The 11,009-nt window shown below is 33.8% G+C and overlaps 1 long non-coding RNA gene across 1 annotated transcript; it reads left to right on the top strand.

The window, feature by feature from the left end:
- The first annotated feature begins 5,746 nt into the window (after positions 1-5,746).
- On the top strand, positions 5,747-6,922 carry LOC143545790 (uncharacterized). The gene is made up of 3 exons (XR_013137493.1): positions 5,747-5,904; positions 5,936-6,276; positions 6,770-6,922. It is a non-coding gene; the product is annotated as an uncharacterized LOC143545790 (long non-coding RNA).
- Positions 6,923-11,009: the final 4,087 nt, after the last annotated feature.

Genomic DNA, 11,009 nt, shown 5'->3' with positions numbered 1-11,009 from the left:
AAAAACTCAAATTCAAATCTCACATAGACAAACACATGACCACTAATAAACTCCAACCCACGCCCTCATATTAATCAATTAGATAATCATATTTCCAATTTGCAAAGCACGTTCAAGAACCGAATCCCTCATTCTCATATAAAAACATCTCGACAACAACCGAGTTTTCTAAGCCAATGTAATTAGGGTATTTGTTTTGTCAATAATCTACAAAAAATTCACTATTTAACTAATAATAGCAATAACAGGTTTTAAATGAGTAGATTGTTAAGAATAAAATACAAGAAATTAGGCCAAATATAAATATATTGAGTCAAACTTTTATGCCCGATTAGCAAAACCGAAACCCAAAACCGTATTGAACCCGAAAACTAAAAACAAAAAAAACGAAACTGAATGGTTTTAAAAAATCGAAAGACCGAAATTCGGTTTTAACCGAAAACTGCACTAAACCGCACCAAACACACCCCTAAATTTACTCTTTCAAGTCGTCTTTTGAAGTTGAGTCGCCTTAACATAAAAGCACCATATAACGTTTTTTTCAATATGTGCCATGTTAATGTTTAATTCAATTATAAATTTCACTAAACCGCATTTGTAGAGTGTTTTTACAAGTAGGCGTTGACCTGAACATGATTGACCAGAAGATCACCAGCTTTGTAACACCACACCTGTCTTGAGAGTTGCAAGCCATATGTGCAGTTAACGATTAGGGAAACCAAACCCATTCCCACCCAAAATGCCATATCAGCAAATAAACATGAATTGAACATGCGTTGGAGATTGCTGGCGTACGCCATTGACTTCACATCAGATTGCGAATGAACGTTATAAAAATATATATATTTATTAAAGAGTTCAAAAATATATCAATATAGAAAATGCTGAAAAAGAATTAATGTTATTGAAAAAAAAAATACTAAATTACCTGGTCATAGTAGTTTGGAGCTTTAAAACCATAATGAGTTTACCATCATGTTCAATTTCATACCCTTCATTTTTTACCTCATGAGAGCGCACAACTAAATCTTTAACACAAATAACAAAAAATAGTGGAAATGCGTCAATGTGTCACTAATATCAACCCGTATAATCAAACTACTTTATTCATCTCATAAAACGTAAACATTACCTAGATTACTATCCTTCACAAACCTTTTTGTTACATCTCCACCAAAAGAAAGACCTACACCACGCTTGCTCGGTATTTTACCAGAATTAGGTTGAGGATCACTCCATAATATCTCACACATCAGCCCTAAACATAAAGTAATTAAAAAAATTAAATTTTATTGACAAACAAAAAAAAATAAAGTAGACAAAATACCTTCCTATGAGGGCTCACAAAACCGATCAATTGCTCTGTGTCAGAGAGCTTTACTCCATTAGTGCTAAACGGTTCACTATGAACAATAGAGCTTCGGGTAGATAACATAAAACTTCTACAAATAGCTCCACATATTTATCACTCAATTTAGACCGCCCATCACCCTCAAACTCATAAATCTTGTTCATGATTTTACTCTCATGATTACCACATGAAATATGTATAGCTGGAACATATCAAGAAATTAAACCGGGTAATTAAGATGGAAATATTGTAAACAGCTAAAGACTAAAGGCAGAAAACAATGTAGCCATATTACCTGATGGAGACATACACTTGAATGAAAGCAATGCTAGTATATACCCTCCACAAAATACGATCCACGGTCAACAAAGTCACCAGCACGAGAGATGATCACTTGAGTGGCAATTTAACTTAGGATCTTCAATTAAAATCGACCTTGAATTGACTTAGATATCTGCCATTTGTGTTGGTCAACCAAAATATTATGCCCAATACAGCCAATATATATATATATGAAACTATCAAGCGCTTATTATAACATCAGTTAAAATGCTTATTGGCTTAATTCCCCTGATTTCAATTGATGTTTTCCTTAATCGCAACTTGCAACAACAATGAAAAGGATCTGTAAGGCGGTTGAAACTAAACCCTAATCAGAATGAAACACTTAACAAATAAATCAGAGACGAACCGAATGAACAAATAAACATACCTGGCGTTTGAGAATCGGACTTCAATCGAAGAACTATACTGAATAACAACGATTGAATGCTAGTAGAAAAGAGATGATCAAGAATGATGGTGCTGAATTGGAAGTTATTATTTTAATATAATATCCCATTTTGTTATCTATTGCTATAGTATCTCTATAATACGGATAGCCAACTTCTCACATTCCTATGAAACGCCCATCACCGGCCGGCACTCTTTAATCGTTCAATCCTTCAATTTTCCGACGACCGTTCCCTTCAATCATTCAATTCAATTTAATCTTTAATCTTCAGTTACTCCTTCATTTCGGTGGTATCCTACATGAAACTAAGTCTACAGGTTATATAACCACTCGACATCTCACGTTCCACCTCCTTCGATGGCCACCACTGGTGTTGACGCTTCTCCTATTACTCAATTGAAAGGCCTGATTTTGGTGTATAATTAAAGGGATTTGCTACCTCGGGTAACTGTTAATTATCTCTGTTCATATAATTATGTTTTTTAGTTTATTATCTCTGTTCATATAAATACTAAAGTGTATAACGCTGAGGGAGCCGTCTTTTCTATCTCTAATTGATTGACAATTGTTATTATAGTGTGGAAATAAACGTACAAATAGGTATGTTTAGATGTTCTCATCATATCAAGTTTGATCTAGGTTAGATTCATGTTGGATGTAGTTATCATCTCTGATATGTTGGATGTAGTTATCATCTCTGATCGGCAAAGATTATGATTTGGTTGTCATCTCTGATACAAGTTTCGGATGTAAAAATTCAGGAATTTGAGTTCTAATAACCCAGGTTGAGAATTGAAAAGTTTTTATTTTAAACTAATTAGTTAAAATAAATGTACAGCTACGTGTGATAAATTTATTTGTCCATGCAGAGTTATTATGTATTTTCTTAAATGGTGACTTAGGTTAAGGGATAACTAATACCAAGTTAGTAGAATTCACATGCACACCAAGTGTTTGATGAAATGCTTAATTGGTGAAATTTACAAATTTTGTTTGGGACTTGTTCGTTTTTTAGTTGTACCAAGCTTAACTCATTTCAAACGACAAGAGATTGCTTTGAAGTTTATAAGAGTTGTTATAATAGTTTTAATTTTTTTAAGCTTAAACATGATGTCATTAAGGTTGATTGAATAGAGATAAATTTTTATGTGTTGACTTGGGTTTTTTACATCAAAACTTGATGATTTAAGTGAAGAAGAAGAAGAAGATGATGTCATTGATGAAAAGGATGAGGTGGAAGAAGAGGAGGAGGAGGAAGACAAACACCACCTCCAACCAGGCTCATCATCTACACCGCCAGGAGGTGGAGCCAAAGACGCCAGAGAAAGTTGTAATGGAGGGGTTTACAACCGAGGAAGAGGTGACACCGATGACTGTGCCAGTGAAGGATAAGAAATTTGTGCATTCTAACACGGCCCCGGCTGATATTAACCGAAGAGGCAGTGGAGGAGCGGTGAATGGTGGCGGTGGTATGGTGGTTTGATCGAGTAGTGTGAATCTGTTGAAGATTTTGGGATAGATTGATGATCATTTCTTGAAGGCTTCCGATAGTGCACAAGAGGTGTCAAAGATGCTCGAGGCCACACGGTTGCATTATCATTCCAATTTTGCTGATAATCGAGGTGATAATTATCAAACTGCTCTTATCTATATATGTTTGATGTCAATTAGTTAGTTGAATCTTGTTATTAACTTGTCTGATTCGGTATGTCACATTGATCACGCTGCAAGAGTGATGCGCGTGATTACATGGAATAAATCGTTTAATGGCATATTGAATGGTGAAAACGGAAATGATGAATATGATGAAAATAAGTATGAAACGCATGCTACCGTTCTTGATAAGCTTCTTGCATATGAGACAAAACTCTAGAGGAAGTAAAGGTGCGTTCTACTATTTTTGTAACAGTTACTAAGGTCGTATCACATTTAAATTTCTTGACTATTATGTAGGCTGGGGAGCTTATGAAGTTAGAGTATCAAAGGAAAGTATCATTACTTAACAAATTGAAAAAACAAGGCGTGGCTACCGAATCTTTAGAAAAAACAAAGGCGGCAATGAGTCATTTGCACACACGTTACATTGTTGACATGCAATCTTTGGATTCAACCGTTTTGGAAGTAAATGATATTCGGGACAAACAGTTATATCCAAAACTTGTAGCTCTTGTTGACGGGTAAATTTCTTGTCCGTGTGTGTTACTATGTACAACTATTTGTGAACCGACTAAATGCCCTTGATTAAAACGTGCATGTGTTACTATTGCGTCAAATGTCTAAAATGCCACAGATAAAGCGTGCGTGTTACTATGTTTGTGAAGCGACAAACATACCCTTGATAAAAATGTGTGTTCGTTACTGTTGTGTCAAATGACTAAAATACCCTTGATAAAACAGGTGTGTCAAATTTTGTTTGATTTTATATTTGTTACCAGTTCATAAATGAGGTTAATAGAATATGCGTGTATTGTTGCAGTATTGATAATCTGGTATTCAACCTTATATTATTCTTATTCATTAGTATTACTCTCTTGATTTCATTTTTCTTTGAAACATGTTAAGTAATCCACTTTTAAATTGTGTTTAATTGGTGGATAATTAACTTTAATTTTCTTAGGTTTTCATTTGCCTTCATACTTTGTTTTACTTAATATAGATATATACATATATATATATATAGATTGTATACATAGACATGAACAAGCAGCCTGGAATATAAGCATGGTTTCGCATACAACAAAATATTTCGTAAGATTGCAAATGAAAGTCAACCAGCCTGAATGCCCCTGTAACTTTTATATACCAACAGGAACACTGTGAGTTAGAATTTCGTGTGTCCCAAGTTGTGAATTTGATCAAATACATTATACCAACTACAAAATGTTGCATATCTGATTTGAATGGCGTATAATTACAATATTACTTAAATTGCATAACTCTGCACAAAGAGATTATTAGAATAAAAAAAGCTATAACACAAAGAGATGATTATAATAAAAGTGGGCAAACCTATTAGATGACCATGGTTGTTGAGGCAGTGTATCAGGTGCTCAAAGTAATTTTTTTCTTTTAAAAAATATATAACTTGTTTAATAACAACTTGAGCTGCATCTGCCTGTTCAATTAGTAAGTATAGATATATATACACACACATAGACGAACAAACATAACGACCGAATTAAACGTAAACAACAATTTACTGGGACTATAAAAATAATAAAAACCAGATTGAATTGTTGTGGGTCGAAAAAAACTAACTGAATATATAAAGGAGTGAACTAAAACAAACGTTAGACTAAAAAACATAATGATCAAATGTAGACATGAATCAATGAACAAACATAAAGATATGCTCAGGATCATAATTTAGGGAACAAGACAAGTTTTTTAATCATTTGTTCAACTAAATGAAAAAAAAAGTTGTTCGTGTTCGTTTGCTTGTTGATAAAAAAACATAAACGAACTTTTTATCGAACAGTTCATTTAAGTCTCGGTTTGTTACATAAAGTAGGTTGGCTTGGGTTGAGTTGAAAAACTTTTTGGCAAATTGTGAAATATATTTATAGATAACTTGTGTTAAATATGATTTTAAATATTTTGGCTTGTTATACCTGTTCCTTTAACTTTTGTTATGACTATGTCTATTTGATCTATCAGAGTTGAAAGTTAAAGCTTAAGGTGAACCGACGCCTTCATAAACATTTTATTTCTTTGTGTATATTTTAGGAAGGACTTGAGTTGATGGCAAAAATATTTTACACACAAGTTAGGTAAATATGCGCACCCTTGCAAATCTAGAGAATAATATTATACAAGGATTGTAAATATATTAGTGTTTAATTTAATAGGAGCCATTATCATACGGGCAGCTACTTTCTTAGCCTATGCAAAGGAACTCGGCACTCAAAAACAGTCGAAGGATGTACATATTTTCATATTATTTTTATTTTGCAAAGTAGTGATACTTGTTCAGTTGTTTGTGATATGTAGGTGGACGATATGAGGCCCGAGTTTAAATTCGGACTTGATGCCTTAACAAGGATTGTTTTTGAAAGGACCCGGCCCAAACAAGTCGGGTCTAAGGTTATGACCGGGCCGTTCTTGCTCGTATCACTCAACCTTTTCTAGATGCTCTTAATAACGGTGCAGTGCTTATCGCCTGCTATTAACTTCTTCATAGCATTCACAGCAGGTTGATATTAGTTCTATTTGACTTTACTTTTTCATTATAGATGAGATGAGGTTTCAAATCTCAGTTTTATTATTTACATTTGAAAGAGCGCATTCAAACAAAACAAAATGAAACAAAAGGGTTAGATGTGTTTTGGCTTTTTAATCCCTCCACACCATCTAGAAAAATTATTTAAAATTGATTATACAATCTTTTTATTATAATTTATAATTTTTAAATTATTGATTTTGTTTCTTTTTTGGCAGAGTAAAAACATAGTTAATTTTTTAACCAGGCTCGGACTATTACTTTTGTTAACCTATCACGAACCCACAATGGGTTAGTAAAAATGTCTAACTTCAAGAGGGTTACAAAACAAAATGGTTCCCTACAATCAATGTTTTGTTCAAAACAAAGTGTATAAAAATTATCGTGTTATGTCATTGACATCTGTTTACATTCTATACTAAATAACTATTTTCCTTTTACACTAACATTGATCTTTTTAATGTAGAAGGTCGGGTGAACGTTTTAGGAGGGCATACAACTACACGGTCCCGCCCGCACATCACAACCCATATACTAGATATAGCTTGCGGGTGTCCTGTTGCTGGAGTTGAAGTTCTGTTACAAATGTACAACAACAAAGAGCCTGGCAGGTGTTTGGTGACTCGGATAAAGACAAGTGGATTACACAAGCTTCGTACTTATAGGAAATGATGGAAGAAGCGGTCAACTGATGGAAATATAACCCGAAATGGTCAATGATTTGAGCCCTTGTATGTACCGGAAAATATAACTCGAACGGTTTCTTCTTGTTTGTCTCAATTGTGTTTTGTGGTTAAAGATTCCCAAAAATTGGAACATTTTCATTTTCCTTTGTTGCTTTCATCTTTTTCATTCTCTAGCTACAGAGGCAGCTAGGTGTGTCATACATATCTAAAAGTCATGAAAAAAAGTCAAAAAGTCAAACCCGTGTTTTTGTTATTCTCTTATGTTACTAAGTTTTGCAATGTATATGTGATCACTCATTAAAATGTTGCAAACCCATTTACTGGTACCTATTGCCTCACAACCAGACCAAACTTAAACTGAACGAAGAAAAAAAAAAGTTCTGATGTCCGGGCTTGGATTCGGTTTGGTCCTTTCTATCTTATAGTTCAACGATGTTCTATATATTTTAATAGCATCATTATTATATGAAATGGTTATGTAAGTAACAGTTAATTTTGCAAATAAATAAACCACCTTACTAACTGACTTCTTTTTGCATCACCCCCGCACTGCAATACGACATCATACCGAACACATTCTCATTGTGTCCCCGCCGCAACGCGCGGGCACACCTACTAGTTGTATTTTATACATATTAAACCGTAGATGACACCATGATTTTGCATCCTTCAACCAAATCAACATCCAGTAGTTAACCATCATTTAATATGAAATTGATAACACGAACACTAGTACAAGTTCACCATATTGGATTTATACTGTAAATGCATAAATGCATTTTTGTACATTTAGATACAATAAATAATCTATACATAAACAAACTTTATAATAAGATTATAAATTCATCACATTAAACAAAAACATTTGAGTACAAATTGTGTACAACTTTTATAAATAGCTCATAAACACTTAACCAACTAGTTTAGGTTAAACAAAAACAAGATGTGGAAAAAAATATTAAATCCATCAAAACACTTGACCAACCGGTATCTTATTATCTTACTACTCTTGGATCAGCCTAGCATTCGTTAAGATTCTAAAACCTCCAAAATATGTGATCTTTTTGTCTTTATGTCCGAAAGCATAATCTTGCTCAAAGATTAATTATTAAGTATGACATGCGAAAAAGATTCACAATTAGCAAGTAAAACCTTGGAAAAAAAACACGTGTAACAAATTCAGCAATGAAAATTGTCTATTCAGAATCTTTAAACTAACAAATAATGTTAAATCATAAATAAAAGGTGAATTAAATATAGACATCTGAAAACTACATAAACTAAGCTTACCCACACACATACAATACCAATGGCCAATAGTTATGCAACTAATATATATCTACACAAATATGAAGAACTGATACAAAGTTTCAAGATTTATTCCAACACAAATAATTAAACATCCTACACAAATAACTTATAAACATTTACATAGCTAATTACTACATAAGTATTATAAATCATACCCAAACAAGAAAGCATACCGAGTTTCACTAACTAATATCTACGCAACTGGTATATGCCGTACATACTACATGGTATAAATTGTGATATTATGTTTTTAAGTAAAAGAAGTTAAATTATATGATATAAAAAATAATACTAATTGGGATAAATTAGTTAAAAACTTCTTAAACCGGCTTTTAAGTTTTACATCCAATTAAGAAAATAATACGTATTTCCACTTAAACATATATACATACACATATGACAATAAGACAGTATTATCCATTAGTTTATATTATACATCAACACATCTTTAATACTAAATATTGTAGTTATATACACTCACAAAATTTATTACAACACTATACCACATAGTTGATTCATTTAGTGTTCGCATTATTCTGTATCATACCTACACATGAAACGGGCATACTAATCTAACATCATATCTACACATGTTCGAACATTAATCCATCATTATACCTACACATGAATCAAGCATACCTTCACAAGAATCAAGCATACATACACATATATGTGTGAACCCTCGGGTGGGCAAAAGTGAAATTGCACTAATTTTGACGTTATTTTACTAATCTCGTGAAAATAACGTTAAAAGTGGCGGAAGGTTAATCAGGCATCATGTAGTGGCGTTGATAGCTGAAAGACAAGGGTACATGCACCAATCGGCCGGTGTGCCAATGGCTGAGTGTTATGTGCCTTATGTCTAAGGCTTGATACAAAACTACTTTCGAGCCGGGGGTCTCACCGGAAGTAGCCTCTCTATTCCTATGGGGTAGAGGTAAGGCTGTCTACATCTTACCCTCCTCAGACCCTACTATAGCTTTGCTATTGGTGGGATATACTGAGTACGATGATGATGATGATGATACACATGAAAGGAGCATACCTACACATGAATCAAACATACCTACACAAGAATCGAGCATACCTTCACAAGAATCGAGCATACATACACATGAAAGGAGCATACCTACGCATGAATCAAACATACCTACACAAGAATCGAGCATACATTCACAAGAATCGAGCATACATACACATGAAAGGAACATACCAACACATGAATCAAACATACCTACACAAGAATCGAGCATAACTACACATGAATCAAGCATACCTACACAAGAAACGAGCATACGTACACAAAAATCGAGCATGCCTACACATGAAACGAGCACACCTACACAGAAATCAAGCATGCATACACAGGAATCGAACATACCTACACAGAAAAATTGAATGGGTATATAACCATAATATCATAAAGAAATTGAATGGATGTATGCAACCATGATTACGCATCCTTAATATGAAAACAAAAACATACCAACACAATAAATATACAATGTAGACATCATACACAAAAAAAACATTAATTTTAGTCCAGATTATATTTTTATCTCCATACTAAATACTATGTAAATAAATTGAACGGATGTATGTAATCATAATATTATAGAGAATAGGTGACACTGATAAAGAAAAATCCCCACAAAAGTCGACTTACCTTGTTCAATTTTGTTCGTGACCTGTAACCTTCAAAACCCCCAATTTCGAGCAGACGGGAACAGAGATTATTAGCTTTATAGCCTAAACCACGGTTCAGTCTCTTTAAGATTGAAGATTTCATGCATTATAGCTAATTTGATGGTCTTGGCAGATCATTAATGACTAATTGATTAGGGACTAGGGGATTTTCATAATATCAGTACGTTTCTTATTTTTTCCTTGACAAGTTTACCCTTTTTATCATTAAAAAGGAGATTAGAACATCCATATAATTACACAGATAAAATGGCAAAACAGGTCCTTTATGTTTTCATCGTTTTTTAATAGTCGTTCTTTGGCAAACTTAATGACACAAAACATCCTTTATGCTTAAAAACTCTATCACGTTACGTCCTTTGACCATAACCCAGTTAAATTTTCTTGTTAAATCCAGTCATGTGCAAGGCACATGAGGGTAGTTTAGTCATTTTACCTTTACTAAAAAAACTAATGATATTTAAAATAAATCTTTATTTCATCCATCTTTCTCTCTCTCTATATATATATATACTATTTCTCTTGATTATATCTCTACTGTATCTTTCATGTGGAACACCTATCATTACCGTGCAATTCAAGGTCACCACCACTGCTACCACCATCATTCAAATCCACCACCACAGGTTACGCCGTCAAAGCCCATCAAGCCAACTCCAGAACCCCGTCAAGCTAACCACCTGCCACTACCTCACCTTTCCTAGCTCCTTCAACCTCTGATTCACATATCTCCCCAATTAAAACCACCAAATCATTTCCAACATTCAAAATCGTAGCTTAAATTACACATAACCCTCTTTTCTAGAGAGAGAAGCGGTGGCTACCACCACTATAGAGGCGGAGACAAACACGGTGATGGTGGTTTCAAGCAAAACCTAGATCTGGTGGTTTCACTTCATAACCAACAATAGAATGACAGATCCAGATCTGAGATAAGATCTTGTTTGCGGCACATAATAAACCCAGATCTGGTGAGTTCGAGCTTGTTTCTTCTTCTTTCCGGCC

Source organism: Bidens hawaiensis, unplaced genomic scaffold, assembly GCF_021521415.1.
Source record: "Bidens hawaiensis isolate Kalapana, Puna unplaced genomic scaffold, B.hawaiensis_p1.1 tig00014037_1, whole genome shotgun sequence".
Lineage (NCBI taxonomy): Eukaryota > Viridiplantae > Streptophyta > Magnoliopsida > Asterales > Asteraceae > Bidens > Bidens hawaiensis.
Note: the sequence above shows the minus strand (reverse complement) of the source record. Positions and strands in the feature narration are given on the sequence as shown.